The sequence below is a fragment of the Peromyscus eremicus genome, chromosome 3 (assembly GCF_949786415.1).
Source record: "Peromyscus eremicus chromosome 3, PerEre_H2_v1, whole genome shotgun sequence".
In the NCBI taxonomy this organism is placed as follows: domain Eukaryota; kingdom Metazoa; phylum Chordata; class Mammalia; order Rodentia; family Cricetidae; genus Peromyscus; species Peromyscus eremicus.
Window position 1 is genome coordinate 25,986,956 of NC_081418.1, and position 11,953 is coordinate 25,998,908.

An 11,953-nucleotide genomic window follows, 5' to 3' on the forward strand; every position below is an offset into this window, starting at 1 on the left:
AAACCCTGTCTCAAAAAAACAAAACAAAACAAAAAAAGAATTCCAATTTGAATTTAATCAAGTTCACATTTTATATATATATGAGCTATCCCCTATTATAATAGGGCGAAAAGATTCTAATTGCTGGTTATTTTTACTGTGTCTTTTCTATGTTTATCTACACACAAATACTACTTACCATGGTTTGGCAGCTGCCTACAGGATTTAGTGCAGTAACATATTCTACAGGTTTATGGCCTAGGAGCAGCAGGGAATAGCCTGCATCATAAATGTGTAGCAGTCTGTCTTGTAGAATTTTCTAAGTGCATATTATCATGTTCACCCAAAATCAAAGCTGCTAATGACACTTTTTCAACTGAACCCCCACCATTAAGCAAATCATTATTACTTCCTAAGTTGGCTATCTCCTCTGAGATTGTTCTGATTATCTGATGTAGCTATGGTCTGAATATAAATTGTTCCTCACAAACTCATGGGCTGCAGATGTAGTGATCAGCTGATGGCATTGCTCCGGGAGATAGTAGAAACTTTAGGTAATGGACCCTAGATGGAGGAAGTAGGTTACTAAAGGTGTGACCTTGAAGATTCCCATGTTCCAATCTCTTTCATTTTTCATTTGTACCCTCTGTTTCCTAGTTACCAAAATGCACCCATAATTGCTCCACCACATCCTTCTCACCATGATGTTTGGTCTCACCTGGCACAGTGATCATACTTCCATGACTGAAACATCATGAGCATCAACAAATCTTTCTGGTTCTATGTTCTTCAGGTATTTGGCTACAGTAACAAGAGACTTACACAATAATGAAGATGCTATAACACAGTTATCGAGATGCTAACCCTGGGAGGCAATTATTGTCCTAAGAAGAACTCTTCAAGAAAGATTTAAATTTTAAATAATCGTCAATATTCCAAGATGGTTGTGGTAGTTTGAATGAGAAACTTTGGGCATGTGCTCATGTTTTCCAACACTTGGCTCCCAGCTGGTAGCACTGTTTTGTGTGACTATGGAATCTTGAAGAGGTGGAACCTTGCTGGAAAGGGAGGATCTGAGGACTTGAAATCTCACCCTGTATCCTACTTGCTTCCTCTACTTCTTATTCGCGGATAAGAATGGATGGTGCGCTTCCGGCTCCAGCTGTCTGATGCTGTGCCTTTCCCCTCATCCGCATCGTGGACTCTCCCTCTGAAACTGGAAGCCAATGTAAAGTCTTTCTTCTACAAGATGTTTTCGGTGATGGTATTTTATCACAACAGAAAAGTAACGAATACAGATAGTACACTGTTGGTAACGACAATGGTGTTATTACTATGAAAAATCTGACCAGGTTTTTGTTGTTGGTGGTTTTTTTTTTTTTCTTTAAAAGATGAGGAATGTGGGATGCTTTGGAACTTGACTAGAAAAGCAGTTGAATACTGCAAGCAGAAAATAGTGGACCATTCTAGTAGGAGCCTGGAAGTTGGTAATGCTGGGAGTAATGTAGAGGTTTCATAGGAGAACAAAGACTCTTTCAGAAGCAACTGCACAAGCAGCCATCCATGTGACCTTTTGGCAAAGAATTTGGCTGTTTTCTGCTCAGGTCTTAAAATTTTTCCCAAGGTTAAATTAAAAGGCAATGTGCTAATTTCAATGATCAGAGGACATCTCGAGGTAACTCAATGTTGAGTCTGTGACATGGTTATTACTGATTCTTCTTATGCAGATTTACAATATGAAACAGCAGTGAGTGGGGCCAAAAGAATTATAAAGCATGCAGTTTGGGGAGGAAAAGAGCAGAAAAATTGTAATTGTTAAGGAGATTAATGCCATTAAATAAAAAGCTCCAACTCTGCATTAGGAAAACAGAGAAGGTAAATGGAGAGAAAGACCTCATCTATTTATTCTCCAAATCTTGAAAGGAAAGAGGCTAAGGGGTCTTTTGTTTACAGAAAGCAAATGCATGCAAGAGCTGCTGCTAATGTGGTCAAAGTAAGGCTCTCTCAAGTGGGCAACAGAACCTGGAAGTGTTGTCCACATGGTGCTGGTGTTAGGGACATGAAACATGCAAGATTAATGGTGTTCTGGATTCTTCCTCAGTGACTTTAGGGAGACGTTAAGACCACACACAGTATGGTAGGCTTAGAGCTCCTGCAAAGACACCCTAGGAGGCCATTGTGTGAAGCATGGATTGCAGAAGAGACCCTAAGATGTTGGAATTGACAAAGCCATGGGACATCAGTCAAGAAGAGCTTTATATAGAGAGTGGAACCAGCCCAAGAGGAAAAGATTATGTTGCAACTGGCAAAGCTGGAGAGGCAAGTCCTTTGAAACTAAAATGCTTGATACGGGACATGGAGTTACAGGACTTGGTGTTTGTTCTGTTGGATTTTTGTCCTGCTTTGATCCAATCTCTCCCATATTTTAGAACAGCTTTGAATGAGAAATGTCTCGAATTGACTCATGCATTTAAATAGTTGGTTTCCAGCTAATGTTACTGTTTGTTGTTATTTGTTTTTGTTTTGTTTTGTTTTGAAAGGGGTTATAGAGCCTTTGGGAGGTGCAGTTTTTCTGGAGGAAATATGTCTGGGGCCAGACTTTGAGGATTTATAACCTCACCCCATTTTCTACTGTTTTTGTTTTTATTTTTGTTTTGTTTCTTTGTTTTGTTTGGTTTTGGTTTTTCAGGAAGAAGTTTTAGGAAACCATCAAAGTATTTTCCAAAGTGGCTATAACTTTTACTGGCACATAAGAAGATCTTTCTATTTAATTCAGTAGGTGGGCTGTGTATTCTTATGGCTTTAGTATGCATTTCTCTAATAATGTTGAACATTCTCTCAAGTGATTGTTTGCTATGTGCAAGGCATCTCTGGTGAAATAGCTATTCAAAATTTTTCTTTTTTTTTAAATTTTGTTTACTTTTTATTGAAGTTTGAGAATACTTTATTCTGGGTAGAAAAAAATATCAGCATGTGATATGAAAGCATTTTGTCCTAATCTGTAGCAAAAATTCTTAAAGTTTTGCCTAACTCTTTATTGTATGTATGTCTATGTGTATTTGTAGTATTCATGTAAACATGTATGTATGGCTCTGTTGTCCTAACTGGTCTCACACTCATTTTGTAGCCTGAAAAAAAAAATAAAAGCTTCTAATTTTTTATACTTTGAGGTCCACCAATCCTTTCTAGGAAATATTGACTAATAATCACATACTGTTGATTCTTCATCTAGTTATTTCCTCAAAGTAATTAGACTGAACAGGAGAAGCCAGAGAAGAGTAAATAGTACTTGAATCCACTAATGCAAATTTCCAGAAGATACTAGTAAGTAGAGGAACAGCAAAGAGCAGGACTGCAAAAGGGCACAAAGAAAATTCTGTTTGCGTCGGTATATTCATTTTATGACGAAGGTTTCACAAGAATAGTATAGCCTCATGCTTGGCAGACTGTAGGTGTTGTATCCTGCGCATAACTTCAGGTGTGTCAATTTTACCTCAATAAACTGCAAGAGATAATAAAACGTCTTCTACCCACTCTTCACCTTTTCAAGGGATTTCATCAGACTTTTAGTCCTAATTAGGACTCATCTGTGCATCATGTATCTAATATTCACACAGCTTATAAAAATGAAAACCATATTTCTGTGTGTACATTTTTATGTGATGCATAGATATGTGTGTATAGCACATATGTGTATGGGTATAGAGGCCAGACATCTATGCTGGGTGTCCTCATCAACCACTTTCCATCTTTCTTATTTGAAAAGGGTTCTTGTACTAAACCCGGAGCTTGCTGGTTCAGCTAGCCTGGGTGGCCAGTTAGCCCCTAGGATCTTTTGTCTCTTTCTCCCAAGAAGTGGAATTGCACACTTACAGAAAAACATTGCTATATTAGTCTCTTGTTTATTCAGTATCAGTGCTGGGAACCCAATAAAATCCTCATGCTTGTAAGGCAATCACTTTACCAACTGAACAATCTCCCTAGCCTAAACAATAAGTTTTCTATTGACTACATAATGGATTTGTAATATCAGGGACATGCTAGGTTATTATACTTTATTTCATCCACTTCTCTCCACTTTTCTAACATAGCTAGCAGGAAAACTTAGTTACCTATGGTGGTTTGAATGAGAATGGCCCCCATAAGCTCATATATTTGAATGCTTGGTCATTAGGGAATGGCATTACTTGGGAGGGATTGAGAAGTGTGGCCTAGCTGGAAGAAGTGAATCACTGGGGATGGGTTGTTGAGGTTTTACAAGCCCAAGCCAGGCCCAGTGTGTATCTCTTCCTGCTGCCTGATGATCTGGTTGTAGACCTCTCAGCTCCTTCTCCAACACCATGACTATCTGCATGCAGCCATGCTACCTGCCATTGTAGCATGAATCTTAAAGGTCTTATTAATAAAAACAAACTTGAAGCCAAGTATTGGGGTGAATGTTGGAAGATCAGAGAAGCAGAACAAGCCACAGCCACCTTGCCAATTCCTCAGCTGATCCTGTTTCATCAGACTGGATGCCTCTCAGCTGAACTGAGCTGCTCAAAAGCCTCAAAGCTTAACCAACCTAGTTCCTTGTCCTTCCACCTTAAATACCTTTCTGTTTTCTGCCATCACTTCCCGGGATTAAAGGCATGTGTACCCATGCCTGGCTGTTCCCAGTGTGGCTTTAAACTCACAGAGATCCGAATGGATCTCTGCCTCCCAAGTAATAGGATTAAAGGCGTGTGTGCCACCATTTTCTGGCCTCTGTATCTAGAGGCTGTTCTGTTCTCTGACCCCAGATAAGTTTATTAGGGTGCACAATATTTTGGGGAACATATCACCACATGCCATGATGACAATGGACTGAACCTCTGAAACTATAAACCAGCACCAATTAAATGCTTTCCTTTATAAGAGTTGCCATGGTCATGGTGTCTTTTCACAGCAATAGAACAATGACCCAAATGGCTTATATCTATTGGTAAGTTATATTTTGATTGGGGCAGCACTGGTATAGAGGATGCTGTTTTTGTCTGCTCATCTATCATTTGGCATTTCCAAGGATGATTTTATTTACTTGTAGGTTAACTTTTAATATTCTGGTTATTCTGTTTTGAATAGAAGGAAAGACTAAGTCACAATATTTAATAATGGGATTCTAAAGTATTAAAAGGAGAATGCTATGTTTTGAAATGAACATGAAGGGAAGTTCTGGTTATCAAAAGACTTTCTGGGCTGCACCTAGAAGAGAGAAGTGGAAACAGGGTTAGAGCCACACAGTTATGCATTGAAAGAACTTTTAAATTTCACTAGTGACTGCTTGAGGAACGGGGAGTGTGGACATCAGGGACTCAGGAAAACAGCAGTGGAGAGGAGCTGTCCAGTCTGAATGGCCTTCTGGTGAGTGAACAGGAGAATGTGTCCAAGAAGAAGGTGACTACTGCTATATGACTCTGAGCAGAAATTACATTTAACTTTAACAGAGAGCAATTAAGTTTCAAGTTCTTTCTTTTTTGTGTGCTTAAACTAGTTTATATTACCTAGAACTTTTGCTAACAATCTGTTACACAGACTCACACACAGTAAATAATTATGTCTACACAGGAAACATCAGACAGTTCACATTTCTCAACTTCCAATTGCAGTTTCAGATTTGATATTTCATGAGAAGCAAAAATTTAAAATACAGGCTATACAAAGGTACTAAAAAAAACTACTTTGAACTTTGGTGCTACAACATGGGAAATGGATCAAGAACACTCAGCGGAGTTCCCTTGAATCATTTAATGTTTTGAATGTTAATTTAAATTAATTAATTTCCATTTATTTCATTGAGGCATAACTCAGATGGTTTGGATCTTTATGTTTTAAAGATTAGCAATATTACCCTGGGATATATTTTGAATAAACTTTTCTTTGAAAGGTGCTACCCTATCCTAAAGAAGAACCCCATTGTTGAGGTGTCTGTAAGAGACTGGGCTCAGATTTGAAAATATGAAGACAAGCAAGATCCTTGGATTGAGAAAGAATATGAGTAAGAAATAGAAGTAATCACAAACAAGTTTGCCTAAGATCCAGCTTTTGAAGAAGAGGAATGATTAAAAAATCTGTAAAAGTCCACAGCAAATTTTGACCCCTCCATAGAGTATAACAGAAAATTTATCTTATTATACATTCATGTCACAGTGGTGAATAACTTGTGCTTCTCTGACCTCTAGCCTTCCAATCTGCTAGCTGTGTGCTCCTCACAAATGACACAACCTGGAGTCTCCAGCTTCATACTTTCCTTCAGTTGCTGTGTGCATGCATGTGTGCATGTATGCACATTTGCATATGTGGAGGTCAGAGGTCGATATGGGGTTTCTTCTTCAAACATTATCTAACTTAGTTTTTGACACAGGGTCTCTCACTCAGTCTGGACCTCATTGACTTGTCAAGGCCAGTCTCTGCTTTCCCTGAGCTGAGATTACAGATGCAAACCTCCATGTTCAACTTTTTTATGTGTGTTCTGGGAGAATGGAACTAGATCCTTCATATTTGTGAGACAAACACTTTACAGACTGAGTGATCTCTGCAGTCTGTATTTCCTGTTTAAAATAAAGGTGAGATAATGAACGTAATCCAAAGACTTTCCATAGAAATTAAGAGATGAACTAAAACACTTCATACACTGCAGGATACAACAAATTCATTTCATTCCCTAAACATTAACTAATTCATAACATTTTCTCATTAGCTTATTATGACAAAGACTGTTAAAGTTGGAAATCAATTTAAAGTTAGTCATTAGTTTTAAAATTTTAATACATAGAGAGAAATTAGACTATGTAGGTATGAGGTTATATGAATATAACTGGGGCTAAAAAGATCCTACTGCAAAAAAAGATTGTTCAGAGATGTGCACCAAAGGTTTGAAGAGATGAATTGTTTGCAGAATTGAACACAGGATATTGGTTTGAGAAAAAGGAACAACAAAGCTATAGCCACAGAACAAAGAATTTGCTGTGAGTGAATGTAGGGCAAATGGCCACAGGGAATAAAAATTTTATTATGTATCTGGGAAACTCTCCCAGAAATCCAGCCAGAAACACTCCACTCTTTTAAGTCCCAGTTTTCTATTAGAGATGGCTAAATAAAATAAGCCTGGCTCAGAAGACAAAAAGTACATGATATTTATACACAGGATGTAGGTTTAAAATGATATATGTGTGCATACATAATGACAAGTAAACTTATTTTACTAATGTTACCCAACAAGTTTGAAACTTAAAGGTATAGGTTGTAACTAACTTGTCTATTAACAATAAGCCATATACTTCAGAACAAATAAGAGAGCAAAAATATTTATGAATTATTTGTATTCTTCAAAGTTTTAGCAACTAATTTCTAAGAAAGTGACATCTGCAGTTTGGCTGCCAGCTCTTAATATGTGGGTGATTCCCATTCAAGGAAAATTATGAGAGCCACAAAAGGAACAGGCCTGTTTGGAGATTTAACTTACAGAGAAATACTTTAATTTCAACATCTGTGAGGAATCTAACCAGATTGCAACTTCTGTCCAGTTATCTCACACTATTAAAATCAACATCACCTCTGACAACTAATACCATATAGACTGACACAGACCTCAGAATTCAGGAAAACTCTGGCAATTGAACGGAAACTTTTCAAAAATGTTTCCTTAAAAATGTGTTTTAACAGACTCCCTCTTCCCTCTCTTCCACTGGACTCCTGAAGCTTGGCCTGGTGGTGCTTGGCTGTGGATCTCTGCATCTGTTTCCATCAGTTACCAGATGAAGGCTCTCTGATGACAGTTAAGGTATTCACCGATCTGATTACTGGGGTAAGCCAGCTCAGATACCCTCTCCACTACTGCTAGTAGTCTAAGCTGGGGTCATCCTTGTGGATTCCTGGGAACTTCCCAAGAAACCTACAGAGACAACTGAACTAAGCTAGTAGACACTCATGAACTGTAGACCAACTGTGGAGCCTCCGTGGAACTGGACTAGACCCTCTGCATAATTGAGACAGTTGTGTAGCTTGGTTTGGTCTGCTTAAAAGGCCCCCTGGTAGTAGGATCAGGATCTATCCCTGGTGCATGAGATGGCTTTTTGGGGCCTATTACCTAAGGTGGGACATCTTGCACAGCCTTGATGCAGGGAGAGGGACTTGAACCTGCCTCAACTGAATGTACCAGGCTTTGCTGACTTCCCATGGGAGGCCTTATCTTTTTGGAGGAGGAGAAAGGGAGGTGGATTGGGGGAAAAGCTGATGGGGAACAGGAGGAAGGAAAAGAGGGGGGTCTGTGGTTGGTTGGTATGTCAAATGAATAATAAATTTCTAATAAAGAAAAATGAAAAAAGTGTTTTAATGATTGAAAAAAAAAAAAAGAATTGGAAAAAATTTGCCTAGCATTTAATTTATCTTTAAAATACCTCACTGTCTATGGACAAAAATTTTGTCACAGTAATATCTATATTGTGCTGCTATAGTTACAACAAGCATTATTGCTCTCTACATTCCAACAATAATAAGCATATGCATAAAGAATGGTATTTACCCAATATTTTCTAGGATATGTACTTACTTTATAGCTTCATTCATGCTCAGGCAAGCTACTTCCCAAGGCAGTACCACTGAATCCACAGGAACTGTCTCCTAGAGGTTCACTGATACTTGAATTCTAATAATGTGGGTAAAGACTGTGCCAAAATGATAATATTAACAGAGAAAATGCTCTGCAAATACAACCTCAGAAATTCTTTTAAGTAAAGACTTATTTACACTGGAAAATAATACAGGTCACATTAGAGAAATAGGTGCTAATTCAACATTGTATATACTAGTTATTTATTTGGAAGCTTTTAGAAAGGCAAGTGGTAGGCATTTCTGCCCCTCTTAAAAAAATACAGACTAAATAAAAGATGGAAAATTTTTACCATGGCCTCATTACAGCTTCCTCTTAGCTCTGGGTCTCCATGAAAGGAATTCAGATGTCCCCCACAGAGCATTGTGTAGAAGACAGACGCAATTCATTACTGAAGAGTGTGAGGCACTCCACTCAATGAGCATGGCCAAAGGCCAAAAGGCCACTGTAAAGGAAAGCTTTATCAGGGTTAGGGTGACAACAGCCAGAGAGACCACTGTGTTGACCTACATGTTCAGGAAGGCTTCCTGTGCTTAAACTTTCTGGAACACCTTCTGGACGGGTATTTCCATGTCTACTGATTGACAGGCTCGTTTGGTTAACTCTTAAGGGTGGTGGTGGCAATGTTATTGAGGTAATATATAGGAATAATATACAAAGGCAGAGGAAACTATGGGGACATGGGAAGAAAAATAAAACAACCCCTACTCTGGAGTCTGGTTGAAGCCTCTCACCAGCTGACAGTTAAGGATTCCAGCACAATTAACATTTACTGTGAAGGCTTTAGACACAGAAAAAAAAATATTCTTTTTAAAACTGTAAAACATAAGAACAACAACAACAACAACAAAAATCCACTAGACTGAATGCATAAGGCCTCCTCGTGTAGGTCCTCACTCCTTGATATTTTAAGGAGGTCTCACAAACAAGACTTTTGTTTGAGGTAGAGACGTCCTAACTTGCTGCACCCTGCACGTTGTTCTATATTATCAGTTGCAATCCCACCAAAGACTCCCCAGGAGCTACCCTGTATTCTCATTTAAATTCCTTAGTGAGCCTTTAAAGATAATTGAAAACCCAGCCCAAAATGTCCCTGTGGCCACTGTAAAGACAATGAAGTGTGACTCTCTCCTGAGAAGTGCACACCCATGTTTTCACGAGATTCACCCTTTCCCTGAGTCCCTTCATTTTTATTAATCTCTGTGCTTAAAATACATGTTTTAAAAGCCTTTTGATATACTTTAAGAGGGTTTAATATCGGATCTTATTGAAACTCTCCCCTACAGCAAAGCTATACCTGAGTGGAGGTTTCTGTAAAGAACTCCCCAGGCGAGGCTCTCAGGAATCCACAAGGTTGACCCCACCTTGGTCTGCTGGCAGTGGTCCAGAGGGTGCCTGGACTGGTCTACTCTGGTGACCAGCCTAGCAAATAACCTAGCTGTCATCTTAGAGCCTTTGTCCAGTGACTCATGGAGGCAGATACAGAGATCCACAGCCAGGCACCAGACTGAGTTCCGGGAATCCAACTGATGAGAGAGAGGAGAGATACTGCAGGCGAGGGATGACAAGATCATGATGGGAGGACGTGCAGAGATGACCGGCCACACTAGTGGAAGCCCATGAACTGTGGACTGGTGGCTATGGAGCCCCCATGGGGCTGGACTAGGCCCTCTGGATACGGAGGATGGTTGTTTAGCTCAAACTGTTGGGGGGCACCCAGGCAGGGGGATCAGGATCTGTCCCTGGTGCATGGGCAGGCTTCTGGAATCCGGTGCCTGTGGTGTGATGCCTTACGCAGCCTTGGTGCAGTGGGAAGGGGCTTGGGCCTGTCTAGGCTCAGTGTGCTGGGCTCTGCTGACTCCCCATGGGAAACCTCGACTTGGGGGATGTGGGGATGCGGGGTGGCTTGGGAAAGAGGGTTGGGGGGTGGGAGGAGGTGGGGGGAGAGGGACGGTCTGTGGATAGTATGTGGAGTGAGTAGAAAATTTCTTAATAAAGAAAAATAAAATAAAGAACTCTCCAGGCTGCTAGTGGCAGCGACATGTTGCTGTGTTTCTTCCCCTCTACCACTGACAGTATTCCTTTACTCTTTATCTGAAAGCCCCCAGTAATTGTATGATCTTTTAGGCACAGAATGTTAGTTCTCCACACTGGGTCTAAAAAACAATCTTTGATTAATAATGAAAGTCTTTTAGTTTCAGTTCTGGCTTTACATGCCATGAACTGTAAGAGGAGAGTTTGTTCCCAGTGACCATCAAGCCTACTAAGATCTAACTAACTAACTGAATGCTGTCATATGTTATCTAATACATTGGGCAGGTGTGGTGGTGCATACCTTTAACCTTAGCACTCTGGAAGCATCTGTAGTGAAGAAGACTGATCTTCAAGTTCGAGGCCAGCCTGGGTATAAAGCAAGTTTCAGGGTAGCCAGTGCAACACAAAGAACCCTGTCTCAAAAGCAATCAGTGTTTACCACGTGCACCGCTGGTGTGATTTACTCACTGTTCCCATTGTAGGGAATTTAGTTTATGTGACTGGTCACACACTGAACACAACTTTGTTTTAGAATTCTCACTGAATTTTAGGATGCATTCCCCAGAGTGGAACGTCTAGACCTAACGAGGTGAACATTTTAAATAATCTCGAAACGTACTCCTTGTGTGGATGGAAAAAGCACAGTTCTCACCTCAAAAAGACTAAGAGTTTATTCTGGAGCCAATTATGAATGACCATGGCCTGAAAACAAAGACTCAGGCTATCCCGCACACCATGTCCCAACGCGACAACAATTTCATGAAGTTTCTAGAGTCTACAAGTAAAGCAGTTTAGAAAGGCGGGCAAATTTGGAGGCTCCTCACCCAGCCGGGTTGCTGACTTTTTACAGCGGAGAAGCAAGAATTTTAGCACAGTTAGTGCATGCTTAAAGCCCTACCCCTTGCTAGCCATAAATCTGTTTTTTTTTTTTTTTTTTTTTTTTTTTTTTTTTTTTTTTTTTTAGGAATCTCACCAGAAACCCCACTTAGGAAAATTGCTAACCCCCTTGAGCAACCCAGCTAGCTGCTCTTGGTTTCAATTTATCAGATTATAATTCCATCCAGACGTCTTTAAGCCACTTTGTATATCTCGATTATCAAAAAGAAAAATTTAACAACCTTTGACAATAACTTTTTTTTTTTTTTTTGGTTTTTTTGAGACAGGGTTTCTCTGTGTAGCTTTGTGCCTGTCCTCAAACTCACTCTGTAGACCAGGCTGGCCTTGAACTCATAGAGATCCGCCTGCCTCTGCCTCCCGAGTGCTGGGATTGAAGGCGAGCACCACCACCGCCTGGCGATGATAACTTTTGAG